Below are 22,805 nucleotides of genomic sequence, written 5' to 3'. Positions count from 1 at the left end.
GTGGACAGTGACCTGTGCTCGCACACAGGCCCCTTGGTGGCGTCAGCAGCAGCCTTAGCGTCTCCCGCCCGTCTCTGGGGTCCGTGCTTTTAGCCGCGGCTTGCGCCCGTCTCTGGAGTTCCTTTACGCAGCGCTCTTAAACCCCTCTCTTCGCGCACCAGGAAACAAAGAGGGAAGAAAAAGTCTCTTGCCTCTTCGGCAGGTGCAGACTTTTCCCCGGACTCCCTCCCGGCCAGCCGTGGTGCACTAATCCCTTCAGGCTATGTTCAAGCTGCCAACCGCAGTCCTCTCCCTGCGCTCCGAAAGAAACCCGAGCCTCAGCTCGCAGCCCCGCTCGCCCAGGTGGGTGAGCACACAAGCCTCTCGGGCTGGTGAGTGCCGGTCGGCGCCGATCCTCTATGCGGGAATCTCTCCGCTTTGCCCTCCGCACCCCTGTTGCTGTGCTCTCTTCCGCGGCTCCGAAGCTCCCCCCTCCGCCTCCCGCAGTCTCCACCCGCGAAGGGGCTTCCTAGTGTGTGGAGACCTTTCCTCCTTCACAGCTCCCTCCCACTGGTGCAGGTGCCGTCCCTATTCTTTTGTCTCTGTTTTTAATTTTTTTTCTTTTGCCCTACCCAGGTACGTGGGGAGTTTCTTGCCTTTTGGGAGGTCTGAAGTCTTCTGTAGATGTATTTCTGATGTATCTGTGGGGAGGAAGGTGATCTCCGCGTCTTACTCCTCCGCCATCTTCCCAGCATCCGCCCCCCCACACTTTTTAACAAAATAGAATCAATGCACAGTAACTTACATTTTAAATATTTTACTTAGAGTTCATGCTTTTAAAATAGTTTCATGATATTTCATATTTTGGAATACGATGTACTGGATTACTTTTGGGTTGTTGTTTTTTTAATAACTATATCTCCAGTGAACTCCTTTGTTTAAACATTTAAATTATTTGCTTTATTTTTAAAAAATGTACTAGACATACTTGGTTATGGTAAATTGTATATTATAACTTCATGATAATTTAAGGTAATTGAAATTAAACCTATAATATATGACATCATCTATCTGCAAAAACAATAACCAACAATTCCATGCTAAGACACAGTTCATAGCCATGGGAAAATACTTCCCTAAGTGAAATCAAAATGAGAAAGGCATTGTTGAACTTTAGCCAAGGAATTTAAGGTATAAACTTCAGAAGACATTACTGAAATGCAATTGATATACAAAGAAGACAATCTAATCTGGGTTATTGGAACATTTTGAAAGAGAATATGTTAAGTGAAGGTATTTCTGTATGGAGTCCACAAAAAAAGATAATAAAAGAGCAAGAATACATCAGAGTGATTTCAGGACCGTCCAAGGAGAGGGACATGTATCTGACGGCTGCCTCAGACAATCACAGCCTGATGGCCCTGACCATTATGATCATCTTCCTAATTGCCCTGTTCACCAGCAATATTCTGATGATACCTGCTCTCCATAAAGGCTTTATTACTGTGATCAGGATGTACCGACCAGCTGACAAGAATATTCTTGACCTTTGAAAGTTCTATTTCACTTGAATGAATACATCAGCAATCTGTTTTATAGGTTAGTCTTTCACGAGCTTGATTAAATTGAGCTTGTCACTGAGGCTGATACATTGTGGAGGTCCTGAAAAAATCAGTTTTCTCTTTGATTTGGACCTGAACATAGACTCTTTTCACAGTGCTTCCAGCTTTGGGAGTCTTCACTTTTGTAGCCAGACAGCGATCTACTTAGGCTTCTCTCTTCTCTTAAATGTAATAGTCTCTAGACTAAAATTATGTCTCACTCTAATGTTCATCGTGGGAAATAAAAAATTTGGGGGTAAATGGATAATTCATGCATTCATCAAGAAAAAAAATTATTGATCTTCTACAATAAGTCTGACACTATATTAGGAATTGAAGTATGGTAGAAAAAAAGAAACAAGAGTTACTCTTTTGTCATTGGGTTTTGAAACATGATCAAAGTTCCAGACTGAAGCTTTGTTACTAAATTTGAAACTGTTGATTGATTGATTCTGTTGGTTAAATGAAACATTGAATAAGAACCTAGCATGGTCCCTGGCACATAATGAGTGCTCAATATTGGTTAATTTTCTTCCTTCTCATCTTTACATTTCTTCTTATTTTGCAAATGATTAAATATTGAGGCTTTTTGTATAATTTTTTGAAATTCAGTCATTTGTTTACCTGAAAGAGAATAGTATAATATATTGCATGTCTATTGGGTGATTTTTAAGAAAAAATATTGAATATACTAGTATATTTTGGTTAATATTTTAATTATCTGTGGATTTCTCTCACCTCAACTGAGGTAAAATTGACATATAACAAACTGCATATAATACCATCTTATTTAACTTACCTTCACCTAAATATATAATTATCATTTTTTTCATATATTTTTGTGAAACTATATGAAGGCTGATGTCTACTAAAATGTTAATCTTTTACTTCAGAATTCTATGTTTAATTTGCTAATTATTCTAAATAAGTCAGGAGATCTAAGAAATAAACCAAGAACATTTGTCACTAAAGCATTTGGAAATTATTTTCGATATTAGTACTATTTTATTCTTCAGTAGTTTATTAGCAATGTACAGAAAAAAATCACAAAACTCAAGGGTGTATAGGAAATAATCTTCGTAAAAATTAGGCCTAAGATGTCAGTTCAGTTGCTGATTGAGAATATACAGCAAAGAATAACAGAAAATTGAGAGTTAATATAGCATTAAAGATGTGTCAGTTTGGGGCTTCCCTGGCGGTGCAGTGGTTGAGAGTCCGCCTGCCGATGCAGGGGGAGTGAACTATGTGTATTAAAGACCTGACTCAGGAAAGAGCTTACTTATTTTGGGAAGTAAAAGAAGAACAGTGAGCTTTGCAAGAATATGGCCATTCAAATTATAGGATTTGGTACATATAGAGTAAGGTCCTGGCCCCCAGCAAAAAAAAAAAAAAAAAAAAAAAAAAAATGATGTGTCAAATTATGAGACAAAATTAATTTCTCTCTGTTTGTCTCTCTCTGGTTAGTGTCACCTTAACTGAGGTGAAATTGACATACAACAAACTGCAAATAAAGTGTAAACTTTGATAAGTCTCGGCATATGTGTACACACCTATGAGAGAATCACCACAATCAAGATAAATATATCCTTCACTCCCAAAAGTTTCCTGGGACACCTTTGAAACCTTTCTCATTCCCTTCACTGCAACCACCTGTATCTCCAGGCAACCACTGACCTGCTTTATGTCACTATATATTAGTTTGCATATTATAGAATTTAATATAAATGAAATAATGTATTATGTAATATTTTCCCTGGTTTCTTTCACTCAGCATAATTGTTTTGAGCTGTATCTTTGTTGTTGGGTATATCAATAATTTATTATTTTTTATGGCTAAGTAATATTCCATTCCATACCATGATTCCTTTACCATTCACATATTCATGGATATTGGGTTGTTTTTACTTTGGGGCTATTGCAAATAAAAATGCTATGAATATTCAGAAAAAAATCTGTGTGAATATATGCCTTTTTTTTCTATTGGGTAATACCTTGTAATGAAATGACTGGGTCATATGATGTATATCTGGTTAACTTTTTTTTTTTTAACATCTTTATTGTAGTATAATTGCTTTACAGTTAACTTTCAAGAAACAACCAAATTTTTTCTAAAGAGGATATACCATTTTACATTCTCATTTGCCATCCATGTGGGTTTCAATCTTATAAAGCCAATATTTGATATGATTGACTTTTAAAATTTTAGACTTTGTGGATTTAATTTTCACTTCCCTAATGACTAATGATGTTGATCATCTTTTCATATGGTTACATGCTATCCATATAATATTACTGGTGAAATGTCTGTTCAAATTTTTTGGCTATTTTCTTACCTTTTTGGGTTTTTTTTGGAAGGGTGTTCATACTCTTGTTATTGAAGTTGCTTGTTCTAGATACAAATCTTTTTTTTTTTTCTTTTTTTTTTTCCTTGCGTTATGCGGGCCTCTCACTGTTGTGGCCTCTCCCATTTGCGGAGCACAGGCTCCGGACGCGCAGGCTCAGTGGCCATGGCTCACGGGCCCAGCCGCTCCGCGGCATGCGGGATCTTCCCGAAACGGGGCACGAACCCGCGTCTCCTGCATCGGCAGGCGGACTCTCAAGCACTGCGCCACCAGGGAAGCCCTAGATACAAATCTTTTGATAGACAAATGATTATTAAATATGTTCTCAAGGTTCTGGCTTGTCTTTTTCTTTTTTTTTAACATCTTTATTGGAGTATAATTGCTTTACAATGGTGTGTTAGTTTCTGCTTTATAACAAAGTGAATCAGTTATACATATACATATGTTCCCATATCTCTTCCCTCTTGCATCTCCCTCCCTCCCACCCTCCCTATCCCACCCCTCTAGGTGGTCACAAAGTACCTAGCTGATCTCCCTGTGCTATGCGGCTACTTCCCACTAGCTATCTATTTTACATTTGGTAGTGTATATATGTCCATGCCACTCTCTCACTTTGTCACAGCTTACCCTTCCCCCACCCCATATCCTCAAGTCCATTCTCTAGTAGGTCTGTGTCTTTATTCCCATCTTATCCCTAGGTTCTTCATGACCTTTTTTTTTTTTTTTCCTTAGATTTTATTGAGGAATAATTGCCACACAGTAAACTATACATATTTAAAGTGTCCAATTTGGAAAGATTTGAAGCTTTTCTTTTCATTCTTTTAATGATGTCTTTCAAAGAGCTTAATACTTAACTTAATACTTAATAAAAAAGCTTAATACTTAATAAAAAAGCTTAATACTTAATAAAAAAATTTATCAATTTTTTATTTAAAAAATTAAATACTTAAATACTTAAATATTAAATACTTAAATACTTAAATATTAAAATTTAAATACTTAAAAAATTAAATACTTAAATATTAAAATTTAAATACTTAATAAAAAAGCTTAATACTTAATAAAAAATTTATCAATTTTTTTAAATGAATGCACTTTTTATATTACAGCTAAGAAATCTTTGGCAAATCAAGGGATCCTGAGAATTTCCCCTTTGTTCCCTTTAAGAAGTCATAATTCTGGGTTTTACATTTAGAACTGGATATATTTTGACTTAATTTTTTAAATGTGGTATAAAGTCATGGTCAAGCTTTATATTTTCTTTTTCATATAGCTATCCAATTGTTCTAGCACCATTTTAAATCAGTTGTCCATATACATGTGGGTTTAATAAGATAAAAATATCTTATTTTGTATATTTACAGAATACACTACTGTCTTAATTATTGGTTTATAGTAATCCTTGAAATGAAGTAGTTTCAGTCTTCCAACTTTGTTATTCTTTTAAAGAGCTGTTTTGGCTATTCTAGGTTCTTTGTATTTCCATACAATTTTAGAAAGAGATTGTCAATTGCTACCGAAAGTTTACTGAGATTTTCACAGGACTGTGTTGAGTTTATTGATCAACCTGGGAAGAGTTGACCCCATGACCACAGTATATCTATACATTTAGTTAATTTTTAAATTTATCTCAGCAATTGTTTTTAGTTTTCAGTTTACAAAACTTGCATATACTTTTGTAAAATGTATAACTTTGTAAAATGTACAACTGCACATTTTATATACTTAAATCCTCTTATTAATATCATTGTTTTTAAATTTCAATCTCCATTTTTCACAATTAATACTTGGAAATATAATTAAATTTTGATATTAAGTTTGTCTATTATTAATTTGCTAAACTCATTTATGAATTCTAGGACCATTTTTGCAGATTCCATAGTGTTTTTTTTTTTAATTGATGATCATGAATCTTTGAACAAAGTCAATTTTGTTTTCTTTCTGATCTGGGTTCATTTTATTATTTTCTATTGTTTTTTCCCCTCTTTCCATGGCTAGAACTTCCAGTATAATGTTGAATAATAGTGCTGAGAGCAGGCATCTTAGACTTGATCCTGATCCTGATGTCAGAGTATTCAGTCTTTCATTATTAATATGATATCAAATGTAGGTTTTTTCAAGATGCCTTTTATAAAGCTGAGAATATTCTGTTCTATTTCCCATTTGCTAAGTGTGTTTATCAGGAATGGATGTTGAATTTTGTAAAATGCTTTTTCTGCCTATTGAGATGATGATTTGTTGTTGTTCTTGAATCTGTTAAATGGTGCTACATTGTTTTTCAAATGTTAAATCAATGTTGATAATCCCCCTCTTGGTCATGATGTATTACCCTTTGAATTGGTTTGCTAAAAATTTGTTAAATATGTTTATAAGGGATATTGGTCTATAGTTTTCTTTTTTTGTAATGTCTGTATGGTTTTGCTATTAGTTTAATAATAGCCTCATAAAATCATCTGAGGAGTGTCTTCGTCAATTTTTCTGTAAGAGTTTATGAAAATTTGGTATTATTTCTTCCATAAATATTGGATAAATTTTGCCATCAAGCTATCCATGCCAGAAGTTTTTATTTATTTATTTTTTGGTAAACTTCAAACTTACTTCCTTTAATAGAATAGAATTATTTAGATTATCTATTTTAGGAGGTTTTTTAATAGTTTACTCTTTCAAAAAGATTATCTATATAAGTTGAATATATTATCATAAAGTTATTAATATTCCTTTATTACTCTTAATATTTGTAGAATCTGTAGTAATGTTATTGCTCTCATTTCTGATATTGGCAATTTGTTTCTTCTATTATTCTTGAGCAGTTTGTCTAGAGCTTGTGATTTTTAAAAATTTCTTGGAAATTTCATTGCTTTACATATTATTTTTGGCTTTCTATTTCATTGATAACTGCCTTCATAATTATTATTTCCCATCTTCTGCTAACTATGGGATTTGTTTGCTCCTTATTTTCTAGTTTTCAGTGTTGGAAGCTGAGCTTTTTAAATTGAGACATTTTCTCTTCTAAAATCAGCTTGTAATACTAACACTTTCCCTCTAAACACTGCTTTGGCTTCATCTCACCAAATTTGCTAGTGTGTGTTTAATTTTGTTCAATGCAGTTTCTAATTTATCTTTTGTTTTTTATTTGAAACATAGGCTACTTAATTTCCAAATATTTAGGATTTTCCAGATATAGTTCTCTTATTGATTTTTTTCTAATTTAATTCCACTGTCATGAGAAAAATTTATTAATTTAATCCTGGTAAATATATTAAGGCATGTTTTATAGCCCAGAATATAGTTGATCTTGGTAAATGTTCTATGTGCATTTGAAAACAATATGTATTCTGCCATGGTGTGAAATGTTTTATAAATGTTAATTAAGTCATTTGGGTTATAGCATTTTTCAAGTTTTCTATATTCTTATGGATATGTTCTCTACCTGTCCTATCAATTATTGAGAGAGAGGTGTTGAAATTTCCAACTAAAGTTTTTGCATTTGTCTGTTTCTTCTGGCTGTTCTATAAATTTTCCCTTCTCATATTTTGAAGCTCTGTAATCAGACGTAGAACTTAAGATTGTGATGTCTTCTTGATAAATCAACACTTTATCATCAATGTAGTGATTCTGTTTATATCTGATAATATTTGTTGCTCTGAAATCTACTTTTTCTGGTGATACATACCTCCTTTTTTTTCTTTTTTTTTGCGGTACGTGGGCCTCTCACTGTTGTGGCCACTCCCGTTGCAGAGCACAGGCTCTGGACACACAGGCTCAGTGGCCATGGCTCACAAGCATAGCTGCTCCATGGCACGTGGTATCTTCCCGGACCGGGGCACCAACCTGTGTCCCCTGTATCAGCAAGTGGACTCTCAACCACTGCGCCACCAGGGAAGCCCTTTTTTTCCTTTTTTTTTAGTTTAGTTTGGCTGCGTTGGGTCTTTGTTGCTGCGTGCAGGCTTTCTCTAGCTGCAGCAAGCGGGGTTACTCTTCATTGCGGTGCACAGGCTTCTCACTGTGGTGGCTTCTCTTGTTGCAGAGCACGGGCTCTAGGTGCACAGGTTTCAGTAGTTGTGGATCATGAGCTCTAGAGCGCAGGCTCAGTAGTTGTGGTGTACAAGCTTAGTTGCTCCTCAGCATGTAGGATCTTCCCAGACCAGGGCTCGAACCCGCGTCCCCTGCAATTATTTATTTTTTTTGTGGTATGTGGGCCTCTCACTGTTGTGGCCTCTCCCATTGCGGAGCACAGGCTCCGGACACGCAGGCTCAACGACCATGGCTTACAAGCCCAGCTGCTCCTCCGCGGCATGTGGTATCTTCCCAGACCAGGACATGAACCCGTGTCCCCTGCATCGGCAGGCAGACTCTCAACCACTGCACCACCAGAGAAGCCCTGGCAGGTGGAATCTTAACCACTGTACCACCAGGGAAGTCCCTTCATGCTTTTTTCTGAGTTTAGATCAGCTTCCAACATTTTACCCTTTGGGTTCCAAAGTTGTGAAATATCTCCAAGAGTTTCTTCAACGTGAAACTTTTTGTGGACGTCACTTCCTCAAGGAAGACTTCATCCCTCCTTTCACACCACTCTCCTTGTCTATGCTGTAACTTTGCCTTCACTGAGGTCCTCTGGCTTCACCTCCAGAGTCTGTGCAACAGCAGCAGAGACCATGTTCCCACTGTCAGCTATTTCTTTTTAAATTCTTTTATATTTAACTTGCATTCCACTTGCAGCATTATCACTTTTCCTTCTTTGCTTCCCTTTAGCTTTTTTGGCTGATTTCCTTTTTTGATAATCCATTTTTATAATACCATGTGGGTATATCACTGAGAGACTCATTTGCTCTGTGTGAGAACTGAATAATGAACATGCCGTGACCAATCTCAGGCCTGCTTTAGAAAAAGTCGGGTAACCAATCCCAATGCACATTTGTTGTTCACACAGGGATTTGTGGGCTGAAGAATCAGCAGTGAAATTTGCGTCTTATGCGATTACTGGCAGCTAATGCGCCGTTGCAACTGAAATTTCAGCCATGTCGTTGGGCACTGGTGTTATTTGACTAAACTGTGTAACTGAAATCTGCATACAAAGCAAAGAGTGCCTGGTCCCTGCTTCAGACCAACAAAATTAGAATCTCTGAGATGGGACTCAGGCCATGATATTATTTTAGAGTCTCTCCCAGGTGATATTTACATACAACCAGATTTGAAACCACTGTTCTGGAAGAGTGCTTCTCAAAATTTAGTGTTTATTAAAATCATTTGGAGGTATTGTTAAGACAGATTTTGGGGCCCAATCCCAGAAATTCATATTCAGAGATCTGATAAATTGTAAAGTTTCCTGTTCTAATTACCTGACAAATGATCTAGAATTTAAATTTTTCACAAGTTAGTAGGTGATGCTGATGATGCTGGTCATGGGCCACAATTGGAGCCATTATCTCGAGGTAAAGACTATGTGTCTTCTGAAAACAAAGCCTGTAACAGAGGCATCTATTTTGTTATGATGTAGAGAGACATAAGGGGATGTATTTGGCACGTGAAGGAAAACAGGGCTGAGAGAATTATTGTGAACTTGAGATAGAAATCTGGCAATTTAGGGACCCTCAGAATCAAACCATGCTTAAGTTCCTTCCCTAGACTTTTTACTTATATAAACCAATAAATCCTCATGAATTTAAAGCAATTATCAGTTAGATCTTGACATTTTCAACACCAAAAATTCAATCTCATAAAAGGCTTGATTCACTGTTGTGTAAAATTTCCCCTCATTTTACTAGTTCTGTGTTATTTTTCATTACATATTTAAGAAATCTTTTAAGTATAAAAGATCTTTGGGTTTTTCAGGTGAGGTTCAAGTAGGAAGCGAGATCCATCAGTTCTTCAATATGGTAAAGCCCTCTCTCAAGACAGGCTGTTATGTCTTTAAGGGTGATTTTCAAAATCAGGACTGAAAACATTGTCCATAAATTTGCTCAGTGATGTCACTTGATTGATTTTTGAATGGAGGCTGTATTTTGGGTTTTTTTTTTTTGTCTATGAAGTTGATATCAACACTTTCATTAATGAAAAATTATAATGAATATTTTAATCTAATGTATTGCAATAACCTAACAGTTGACTTAACAAAATGATGGAAAAGTCCAATTATTTGCCCTTTTCCTTTCACCTAATTATGTATCCAATACATTTAATGAAAACTATCCATTAAGTGAATCTTCTAATTAAACACATATATTAAATTAATACACAGCATTCTTTCCATCACCCACTGTTTCAGTTTGGTGGGCTGCTACAACAATGTATCTGAGACTGAGTGTGACTTAAACAACAAAAATATATTTTCTCACAGATTTGGAGGCTAGAAGTCTGAGATCAAGGTGTGGGCAAGGTTGGCTTCTCCTGAGGCCTCTCTCCTTGGCTATATACAACCATCTTCTCCCTGTGTGTTCACATGGTCTTCCCTCCCTGTGTGTCTGTGTCCTAACCTCCTTTTTATAAAGACGTTATATTTGATTAGCGCCTGCCCTAATGACCTAATTTAATTTAATTACCTTTTAAAGACCCAATCTACAAAAAAGTTACATTCTAAGGTACTAGGGGTTAGAATCTCAATATACGAATCTTGGGGGCACACACTTCTGTCCATAACACCCAGGTAACTTTAATCTCCTGATCTACCATTTTAGGTTCTATTTTTATAACTCCTTCCCTTCCTCCCTCCTTCCTTCCTTCTTTTCTTCCTTTCATTGTACTGTAAATTGTCTTCAGTTTCTATGCTTCCTTCTTAAAATGTGGAAGCAGATGTGGGGTGATCATCTCATGCTCACCAGTGATGGTAGTGCTATGCAAACTACAGAAACATTTACTTCTTCACAAATGACTCTGTGCTTGGTGAGGTCTCAGTAAAGATTAAAAATTTATGGTAGCAAGGAATCAACCTCCAAAAGCCATTTTCTTTTTTCTAAGAGGAATGAAAAACTACCTGCTCATAAAATAAAGGTGAATTTATACCAAACCTTACTACAAAGTTTCCAAAGATGATGTGGGAATCTGTGCTTTGACCTTGGCTGAATGTGAAACTTGTGAGTAATAGAGCAAGCTGTGCTTGTGATAGACATAAAGTAACTTATTTCTGTGCTTGGAAAACAAGCATTTCCTGTGCTTGGGCTTTATTCCACCTTTAAAATACAGTTCTTAAAAATATTTCTGTATTATACCACTAACTGATAACTTGGGAAAAGTTTGCAAAAAATAAACCAAGTTATAAATTATTTTGATTAACAGATATTTCCCTTAAAACATTATTGACTTTAAGTTTACCAGATAGTACAGCAGCCATATCTTTTGTTAAAATCTCCCCCATTCCAGTGTTTTGAGCTATATTCAACTAAATAATGCAACAGAATCTTTTAAGAAAAGACAGGCAGCCCCTACTCTGATGAACATAGAGGATATCTTACTCTTCCATAAATTAATTCTCATATTAAGTGATTTTTCCACATAGTTTAGGCTGTAAGTGTTTGGTCAGTTCCCAGCTGAGTTGATATAAGAGATTATGCTATTCAGATGTAAAAATCTATACAGAGCTGGTAGCTAGGAATATAAATAATCTTATAGAGCATTTATTTACAAATACACTGAGAGCTAGTGCTTGAAAATCTTTGTGTGAGGGGAATAAAAGATTGTAAAACTAAATTCTAGCAACTTAGAAGTAAATAATTGAAGAATAGTAGTTGCATATTTGGAAAAAGAAACTATTTTATTTTATTTTAAAATCTAATATCTTGAAAGGTAATTTTATTTTTTCTCTTCTTTTGTTTTAAACTGAAATGTGGTTGCCATACACTATTATATTAGTTTTAGGTGTATTGCATGGTGATTTGACATTTGCATACATTATGAAAGGAGTCTAGTAACCGTCTGTCCCCATACAAAGTTATTAAAGTATTATTGACCATATTACTTATGTTGTATGTTACATCACTTGTGGCTTATTTATTTTAAAACTGTAGGTTTTCCCCCCTTTACCTATATCGCCCTGCCCCCAGCCCCCTTTCCTCTGGCAACCACCATTTTCTTCTCTGTATCTATGAATATGTTTTCTTTTTGTTTGGTCTGTTTGTTCTGCTTTCAGATTCCACATATAAGTGAGATCATAGGGTATTTATGTTTCTCTGTCTGACTTATTTCACTTAACAAAACACACTCTAGGCCCATCCATGTTGATGTAAATGGCAAGATTTCTTTTTATATGGTTGAATAATATTCTATCATATATACACCACATCTTTAACCATTCATCTGTTGATGGACATTTAGGTTGCTTCCATACATTGGCTATTGTAATAATTCTGCAGTGAAAACAGGGTACATATATCTTTTCAAATTCATATTTTTATTTTCTTCATATAAATACCTAGAAGTGGAATTGCCAGGCCACATGGTAGTTCTATTTTTAAGGTTTTGAAGAACCTCCGTACTGTTCTCCATATTAGTTGTACCAATTTACTTTCTCACCAACAGTGCAGGAGGGTTCCCTTTTCTCCACACCCTCTCCAACATTTGTTATTTGCTGTCTTTTGATTATAGCCAGTCTGACACATGTGAGGCAGTATCTCATTGTGGTGTTGATTTGCCATTTCATTTTAACAATGAGACCCAGAGAGAAGAAGTGACCTATTTAAGGTTAAATGACCAGTTCACAGCAAAACCAGGATGGAAGTTTTGTCTTTATGTACTACAGCAGTGCTCTTTGCACACATAAATAATCAAATATTTAATTAACATAAAATACTCACAAGTGGTAAATATGACAGATCGCATTTGTATTAGGTGTTTGGCCTGCCTACAGAGTTGTCATTGAATCTGTGTCAATGTCAAGGAATCTGAGACTTGGTGACATTTAGGTTGTTCCAGGTCACCAAGTGGAAAGGGACTTTGCAGTGTTTTGGACACTGTCTCTGTGCTCTTTACAATGCAGTATTGTTTTTGTTTTTGTGGGGGTTTTGCATTTGTTGTTGTTGTTTTTAACCTTGTTGTTTATTTATTATATATATAGTAGGTTTTATCTGCTAATCCCAAACCCCTAATTTATCCCTCCCTCACCCCCTTTCCCCTTTGGTAACCATAAATTTGTTTTCTATGTCTACAATGCAGTATTGTTTTTAATCTCTGAGATAAAAGAAATACTGACCACATAGTTTACATTCTAAACAGACTATTGGACAATCAGGATAAGCTGGATTTATTCAAGGTCTACAACCACAACTTGTTCAGGTAAATCAATCCTTAGCTGTGGACACTGTGCAAGCTCTGTGACCAGGATCCTAGGGACCATGTCAGGCTACTGGACTACTTGCTCAATTGCTTTAGATGAACTTTTGTTCTGTGTTTCCCTACCAATAAAATATTGGATTAGGGGAAAAATAGAGTTCAAATTCAGTAGCTATTTCTAAAATGTGGTCCCTCATAAAAGCTGCAAACAATTTAGATTAGCTCTACTTCTTGGGTCAAATATCTGATTGCCCCTCACTATAGTCCAACTATGGCTACAGTGTTGTATTTACTTCATATCTTTATATGTTTACTAAAGTTACAACTGGGAGTTAAACAGATTGGGCCGTACTGTTCCCAGTTATCACCTAGAGGTGATACAGTGGTACCAACCAGAGGCTGGTACAAGGCAGAGACCAGTGAATCTGAGTGAGAAAGCCTGGGTTCTCTTAGGTTCTGGGTCTACCACTCAGTAGCCATATGACCTTGTGTTAATCCATTTTTAACCTTTTAAATTTTTTTGTATGTAAAACAGGGACAATATTTTTGTCTGCCTCTAAACTCTGCAAAAATAAATGGAATGAGGTACTTTACAAAATGCTTTTAAATGGAAGGTGTTATTATTAAACAGTATATTTTACAAATGGGCCTATAGTCCATTATGACTGAATTTAGACTGTTGAAGCAGGAACTTACCAAATAGTATGTCATTTAGTAAGCACAGTTTTTTGTTGTTGTTTTTTTTTTTTAACATCCTTATTGGAGTATAATTGCTTTACAATTGTGTGTTAGTTTCTGCTTTATAGCAAAGTGAATCAGTTATACATATACATATGTTCCCATATCTCTTCCCTCTTGTGTCTCCCTTCCTCTCACCCTCCCTATCCCACCCCTCTAGGTGGTCACAAACCACCTAGCTGATCTCCCTGTGCTATGTGGCTACTTCTCACTAGCTATGTATTTGATACTGTATATATGTCCATGCCACTCTCTCACTTTATCACAGCTTACCCTTCCCCCTCCCCATATCCTCAAGTCCATTCTCTAGTAGGTCTGTGTCTTTATTCCTGTCTTACCCCTAGGTTCTTCATGACTTTTTTTTTTCTTAGATTCTATATATATGTGTTAACATACAGTATTTGTTTTTCTCTTTCTGACTTACTTCACTCTGTATGACAGACTCTCTGTCCATCCACCTCACTACAAATAACTCAATTTTGTTTCTTTTTATGGCTGAGTAATATTCCATTGTGTATATGTGCCACATCTTCTTTATCCATGCATCTGTTGATGGACACTTAGATTGCTTCCATTTCCTGGCTATTATAAATAGAGTTGCAATGAACATTTTGGTATATGACTCTTTTTGAATTATGGCTTTCTCAGGGTATAAGCCCAGTAGTGGGATAGTAAGCACAGTTTTCAAAGAACCAAATAATAGTTTGCTATTAGGAAAATATGACACTTGGCAGTGGCCTAGAGGAATAAAGAGAATGATCATCAATTTTTTGGATGATTTGAGAAAACTAACTCAGTGCTGAACTGCTGTGATTCAATTTGATCTTGATAAATATTATAATGAAACATTAAATAATTAATTTGGAAGAGAAAGTAGGGAAACCAGTTATCAAACTTGAGGGAAGGCAAATGCAATATAACAGGATTAAGAAAAATAAATTGAGTATTTTCATATATGCATTCTGTCCACATTTTAAAAAATCTAAAAATATGCCTGTTAACTTCCCTGAAGACAACTTTTCTCCGTTTGTGTCCCAGAGGATTTAAAATATAACTGATTTGCTAAACCTGAGATTGGTCTCACTTAGAATCGTTTATGGAAAACTTTGAATCTTTTTGGAGAGACAATACAATTTGGAAGCTTTGTATAAAGAAAATCAAGATTCTCTTTTCCTGCACCTCTGCGGTCTGGTGCATTTGTAAGGTGGACACTTGAGGATGAAGGGCACTGAAGAACATGGTTGGAAACTGAGTCAGTTTGATAGCAGGAATCTTAGGCTGTTAAGATGATGAAAAAGAAACTGACTGCTCACTGCACACAATGCAGTTATTGCATTGCTTAAGCTACACAGAAAACATGAAGCCTCTCCATTTAATATGCACTTTCAAGAATGTGTTTTAGCCCCTTCCTTAAATTATAAAGTCAGCCAGGTCCCACGTTTCACCTCCTTATCAGTCAGCATGCCCTATTTGTCCACCCAGTGTTATTTTCTACAATCAATCCTCATGTCCATTTTTAAAACTTTAAAAAAAATTATTTTTCATGATTTTCTTCTATATAGAGTTGAAGTGGACAATTTCAGTAGTAAACTGTTATGGAAAGTGTGGTTTAATTGCTCTCAAACATCAGATACATCAATAGCATGTGGGAACTTGTAAAAACATAGATTTCTGTCTCCTAGTCCCGAAGATACATCCAGAATTGGAACTCATGAATTTGTTTTTTTCTTTTTACTAGCACAGTCATTCTGAAGCAGGTGATCTCTGGATACATTGAGAAACTCTGAACTGGATATGTGTGAACACAGGTGAGAGGAATTTGAGATCTGCTCTTTCTGAGAAACTTAAAAACGTCTCAAGGGAAAGAAGAAAGGATAAGTATTAATTGAGCAGGGGCTAACTTGATGTGCTAGGAGGTTTACCCATGATGTCTCAATATTCCCAATGCCTTCCGAGGGCTGGACAATATTATTACAATTTTAGAATCATAATTCATTAAGCAGCAAAGTTGGAAATTAAATGTAGTTTTTTAGCATTGATAAAAGAAATGTACACATATTGAGATATAGGGAAGTCATTCTGACTTACACGGGAGTTAACTTGAATTTTTTGCTAAGTAAAATAGCCTGTCTGTGGCCTATCACACATACATTGTACATCTGCTTTAATTATTTAAGAAAAGGGTGCACTGACCAGAAATAAAGAATGTCTATGTTAAAAAGAAAGATTAAATGCCTCTCTTCCTGGTCCTCCTTTGATTATAACTCCCTTCCCAGGTGCCAAGGCCATGCTGACTTGCTGTGTACATACTTGTCCATTCTTTTTTTAAAACATTGAAGAAATGTAGACTTGACTTGTTTAATGTCCTTTGTTCTGACAAGATATGAAACTGTGATGAAAACCTTGCTTCTCTGTAGCAGCTTCGTAGAGTTATCCAAGAGGCTGTCTTCTGGGTAGTCCTCAGTTTGGCTGTTTTCTATTCTTATTATAGATTCTTTATTGATTATTTTCATTGACAGCATCAAAGTCTAATGAGGTTCTTCTTTTCACTATAATCCATTAAACATATTATACCTTACAAAAACGTCACAAGGGGGACTTCCCTGGTGATCCAGTGGTTAAGACTCTGAGCTTCCGCTGCAGCGGGCATGGGTTCCAACTAAGATCCTGCATGACATGTGGCGTGGCCAAAAAAAAAAAAAAAAAACTGACAAATACTACTAAATAAATCTGTGAGTGTTCAGTGTGATGAGGGCAAGGAAAAAAAGACTTTTACAGGAAATACTTTTTAATGATATCATGAACTAAATCCAAAGCACTAAAGCAAAGATAAAGATTAGTGAAGGGAAAATTGTTTTAGTTATTATGCAGGGGATAGAGACAAATAAAGGACTGTAGTTTCCTTCAATAATTTCCTAATTTTGCACAAAAGTATGTCCCATCCTCCAAAAGTAAGGTGGCTAAGACATGTACAAAAATGATGAAGTTAATTAGGATTATGGAAAGGAAAAAGTTAAAGCATTATTAAAATTCAGACTGGGTCCTGAAAAATGAGCCTGTATATTTATTTGACATTATTATCAATTAACATTATATTTGACATTACACTATTTCACACAATGGCGTGTTCTTATTGTGTGGTGTGTGTGTGTGTGTGTGTGTGTGTGTGTGTGTATTTATGTAGTGGGAAAATTTTGATGTTTATTCCCAGACTCAAGCTGCAACTTTACTTCTCTCACTGATCTTTACTTTGCCCAGTGTTTTCTTTTTCACCTTTGACTTCGATCTTTACATCTTGTAAGAAAAATCTTCAATAATTTCTCAATGCTCCATGAGTTCCATCCTGACTTTGCACCCCCCTTGCCTCCCTGAATTTCTGGACAATTCCTCTTGCTTGTCCATATTTTCCAGCTCAGTGTCCTTGTGAGTCTGAGGTCCAACACCTGCATGTTACTTACTCCCCAAGCTCAGGCCTTCAGGTCTTCTCGGATCTCTGATCTCTGATGGACAAGTTTTCCCTTAAGTGTAGGAATAATTCTGAGTTCAACACCTACAAGTTACCTTTCAAAATGAGCACAAACTAGTGGCTTCCTCCCATTGATTGCATGTTTGGATAGGCTGTTCCCATATCTCAGTTATATACTTGCCTTTACCCTTCTTCCTATATTCAGACTGAAAGCAAAACTCACAAATGAAATAAAACTTCAAATGGAAAACAGTACTTTGAATATAATCTGACAGGTTTAATTTTTCAGACGTTAAAGATGGGAGTAGAAAACTAGTGACAGATGATTTTACTCATATTCCAGTTTTATTAATGGAAGAGTTCAAAAGCAGCCAGTGTTTCACTTTTTAAGAGTAATCAGCAAATATATATAAAATTTGCTTCTCGAACCAGTGTATCAAGTGCATGAGTTTTAAAGGATAACATTTTTTGGAAACGGTATGTGACAACATATTTTTCCTTGAGTCAAATAAATAAATATACGAAAGAGAAACTAACTTCTTATTCCACCAATTATTTTATTTACAGTTATATTTGTATCTCACAGTATGCTTTGTGGAACTCAGGTGATATAGCGCCCATTGAATCGTGGATTGGGGGAAAATGCAGGCCATTCTAGGAATTCTGAGTAAGAAGAGGCTTAGTCCAGGGAATACGACTGGAAAGCATCCTTTGCACAGAGTGAGGATTCTCCAGAGGACACTTAGATCATCCTATAACAGCAGGAAGGGGTTACCAGTGATCTCAGCCACCTGAAGTGAGAGCACAGGAAAAACTCCACGTCATTAGAGACTAACCCATCCTCCCCTCTCTCTTTCCAAATCCAGCATGAATAACTCAGCGCCACCACCTAACTGGAAACTGTCCAGAGAGGAGATCTGGGAAGGATGGGGATTACATTGAACGTAAATAAAATACATCTGAAACAATGAAACGATGATGGGTCCTCCTTCACAATTTTGTGAAAATGTCCAGTAATCACCGATTCACAAACTGTCAAAGGAAGCTTTTGCTTGTTTTTCTTTTCTTTTTTTTTCTTTTTATTTTATTTTTTAATTTTTTTAACATCTTTATTGGGGCATAATTGCTTTACAATGGTGTTAGTTTCTGCTTTATAACAGAGTGAATTAGTTATACATATACATATGTTCCCATATCTCTTCCCTCTTTGTCTCCCTCCATCCCACCCTCCCTATCCCACACTTCCAGGCAGCCACAAAGATCCCTGTGCCATGCGGCTGCTTCCCACTGGCTATCTACCTTACGTTTGTTAGTATATATATGTCCATGTCTCTCTCTCGCCCTATCACAGCTCACCCTTCCCCCTCCCCATATCCTCAAGTCTGTTCTCCAGTAGGTCTGTGTCTTTATTCCTGTTTTACCCCTATGTTCTTCATAACATTTTTTTTTCTTAAATTCCATATATATGTGTTAGCATACGGTATTTGTCCTTCTCTTTCTGACTTACTTCACTCTGTATGACAGACTCTAGGTCCATCCACCTCATTACAAATAGCTCAATTTCATTTCTTTTTATGGCTGAGTAATATTCCATTGTATATATGTGCCACATCTTCTTTATCCATTCATCTGATGATGGGCACTTAGGTTGTTTCCATCTCTGGGCTATTGTAAATAGAGCTGCAATGAACATTTTGGTACATGACCCTTTTTGAATTTTGGTTTCCTGAGGGTATATGCCCAGTAGTGGGATTGCTGGGTCATATGGTAGTTCTATTTGTAGTTTTTTAAGGAACCTCCATACTGTTCTCCATAGTGGCTGTACCAATTCACATTCCCACCAGCAGTGCCAGAGTGTTCCCTTTTCTCCACACCCTCTCCAGCATTTTTTGTTTCTAGATTTTTTGATGATGGCCATTCTGACTGGTGTGAGATGATATCTCATTGTAGTTTTGAATTGCATTTCTCTAATGATTAATGATATTGAGCATTCTTTCATGTGTTTGTTGGCAGTCTGTATATCTTCTTTGGAGAAATGTCTATTTAGGTCTTCTGCCCAATTTTGGATTGGGTTCTTTAGTTTTGTGTTATTGAGTTGCATGAGCTGCCTGTAAATTTTGGAGATTAATCCTTTGTCAGTTGCTTCATTTGCAAATATTTTCTCCCATTCTGAGGGTTGTCTTTTGGTCTTGTTTACGGTTTCCTTTGCTGTGCAAAAGCTTTGAAGTTTCATTAGGTCCCATTTGTTTATTTTTGTTTTTATCTCCATTACTCTAGGAGATGGGTCAAGAAGGATCTTGCTGTGATTTATGTCATAGAGTGTTCTGCCTATGTTTTCCTCTAAGAGTTTGATAGTTTCTGGCCTTACATTTAGGTCTTTAATCCATTTTGAGCTTATTTCTGTGTATGGTGTTAGGGAGTGAACTAATCTCATACTTTTACATGTCCCTGTCCAGTTATCCCAGCACCACTTATTGAAGAGGCTCTCCTTTCTCCACTGTATGTTCCTGCCACCTTTATCAAAGATAAGGGGTCCATATGTGTGTGGGTTTATCTCTGGGCTTTCTATCCTATTCCATTGATCTATCTTTCTGTTTTTGTGCCAGTACGATACTGTCTTGATTACTGTAGCTTTGTAGTATAGTCTGAAGTTAGGGAGCCTGATTCCTCCAGCTCCATTTTTTGTTCTCAAGATTGCTTTGGCTATTCGGGGTCTTTTGTGTTTCCATACAAATTGTGAATTTTTTTGTTCTAGCTCTGTGAAAAATGCCAGTGGTATTTGGATAGGGATTGCATTGAACCTATAGATTGCTTTGGGTAGTAGAGTCATTATCACAATGTTGATTCTTCCAATCCAAGAACATGGTATATCTCTCCATCTGTTTGTATCATCTTTAATTTCTTTCATCAGTGTCTTATAATTTTCTGCATACAGGTCTTTTGTCTCCTTAGGTAGGTTTATTCCTAGATATTTTATTCTTTTTGTTGCAATGGTAAATGGGAGTGTTTTCTTGATTTCACTTTCAGATTTTTCATCGTTAGTATATAGGAATGCCAGAGATTTCTGTGCATTAATTTTGTATCCTGCTACTTTACCAAATTCATTGATTAGCTCTAGTAGTTTTCTGGTAGCATCTTTAGGATTCTCTATGTATAGTATCATGTCATCTGCAAACAGTGACAGCTTTACTTCTTCTTTTCCGATTTGGATTCCTTTTATTTCCTTTTCTTCTCTGATTGCTGTGGCTAAAACTTCCAAAACTATGTTGAATAAGAGTGGTGAGAGTGGGCAACCTTGTCTTGTTCCTGACCTTAGTGGAAATGCTTTCAGTTTTTCGCCATTGAGGATGATGTTGGCTGTGGGCTTGTCATATACGGCCTTTATTATATTGAGGAAAGTTCCCTCTACACCTACTTTCTGCAGGGTTTTTATCATAAATGGGTGTTGAATTTTGTCAAAAGCTTTCTCTGCATCTATTGAGATGATCATATGGTTTTTCTCCTTCAATTTGTTAATATGGTTAATCACATTGATAGATTTGCGTATATTGAAGAATCCTTGCATTCCTGGAATAAACCCCACTTGATCATGGTGTATGATCCTTTTAATGTGCTGTTGGATTCTGTTTGCTAGTATTTTGTTGAGGATTTTTGCATCTATGTTCATCAGTGATATTGGCCTGTAGTTTTCTTTCTTTGTGACATCCTTGTCTGGTTTTGGTATCAAGGTGATGGTGGCCTCGTAGAATGGAGTTTGGGAGTGTTCCTCCCTCTGCTATATTTTGGAAGAGTTTGAGAAGGATAGGTGTTAGCTCTTCTCTAAATGTTTGATAGAATTCGACTGTGAAGCCATCTGGTACTGGGCTTTTGTTTGTTCGAAGATTTTTAATCACAGTCTCAATTTCAGTGCTTGTGATGGTCTGTTCATATTTTCTATTTCTTCTTGATTCAGTCTTGGTAGTTTGTGTATTTCTAAGAATTTGTCCATTTCTTCCAGATTGTCCATTTTATTGGCATAGAGTTGCTTGTAGTAATCCCTCATGATCTTTTTTATTTCTGCAGTGTCAGTTGTTACTTCTCCTTTTTCATTTCTAATTCTATTGAATTGAGTCTTCTCCCTTTTTTTCTTGATGAGTCTGGCTAACGGTTTATCTATTTTGTTTATATTCTCAAAGAACTAACTTTTAGTTTTATTGATCTTTGCTATTGTTTCCTTCATTTCTTTTTCATTTATTTCTGATCTGATTTTTATGATTTCTTTCCTTCTGCTAACTTTGGGGTTTTTTTGTTCTTCTTTCTCTAATTGCTTGAGGAGCAAGGTTAGGTTGTTTATTCGAGATGTTTCCTGCTTCTTAAGGTGGGCTTGTATTGCTATAAACTTCCCTCTTAGAAATGCTTTTGCTGCATCCCATAGGTTTTGGGTAGTTGTGTCTCCATTGTCGTTTGTTTCTAGGTATTTTTTAATTTCCCCTTTGATTTCTTCAGTGATCACTTCGTTATTAAGTAGTGTATTGTTTAGCCTCCATGTGTTTGTATTTTTTACAGCTCTTTTCCTATAATTGATATCTAGTCTCATGGCATTGTGGTCGGAAAACATACTTGATACAATTTCAATTTTCTTAAATTTACCAACGCTTGATTTGTGACCCAAGATATGATGTATCCTGGAGAATGTTCCATGAGCACTCGATAAAAAATGTGTATTCTGTTGTTTTTGGATGGAGTGTACTATAAATATCAATTAAGTTCATCTTGTTTAATGTATCATTTAAAGCTTGTGTTTCCTTATTTTTTTCATTTTGGATGATCTGTCCATTGGTGAAAGTGGGGTGTTGAAGTCCCCTACTATGAATGTGTTACTGTCGATTTCCCCTTTTATGGCTGCTAGTTTTTGCCTTATGTATTGAGGTGCTCCTATGTTGGGTGCATAAATATTTACAATTGTTATATCTTCTTCTTGGATCGATCCCTTAATCATTATGTAGTGTCCTTCTTTGTCTCTTCTGATAGTCCTTATTTTAAAGTCTATTTTGTCTGATATGAGAATTGCTACTCCAGCTTTCTTTTGGTTTCCATTTGCATGGAATATCTTTTTCCATCCCCTTACTTTCAGTCTGTATGTGTCTCTAGGTCTGAAGTGGGTCTCTTGTAGACAGCATATATATGGGTCTTGTTTTTGTATCCATTCAGCCAATCTGTGTCTTTTGGTGGGAGCATTTAGTCCATTTACATTTAAGGTAATTATCGATATGTATGTTCCTATTCCCATTTTCTAAATTGTTTTGGGTTCGTTATTATAGGACTTTTCCTTCTCTTGTGTTTTTGTCTAGAGAAGTTCCTTTAGCATTTGTTGTAAAGCTGGTTTGGTGGTGCTGAACTCTCTCAGCTTTTGCTTGTCTGTAAAGGTTTTAATTTCTC

General features: G+C 36.0%; 1 pseudogene; it reads left to right on the top strand.

The window, feature by feature from the left end:
• The window catches only part of LOC103090647 (6-phosphogluconate dehydrogenase, decarboxylating-like), a 156,938-nt pseudogene that overhangs the window by 101,850 nt on the left and 32,283 nt on the right, over nucleotides 1-22,805 (top strand).

Source organism: Lipotes vexillifer, unplaced genomic scaffold, assembly GCF_000442215.2.
Source record: "Lipotes vexillifer unplaced genomic scaffold, Lipotes_vexillifer_v1.1 scaffold302, whole genome shotgun sequence".
Lineage (NCBI taxonomy): Eukaryota > Metazoa > Chordata > Mammalia > Artiodactyla > Lipotidae > Lipotes > Lipotes vexillifer.
This window is presented reverse-complemented; position numbering and strand designations above follow the sequence as displayed.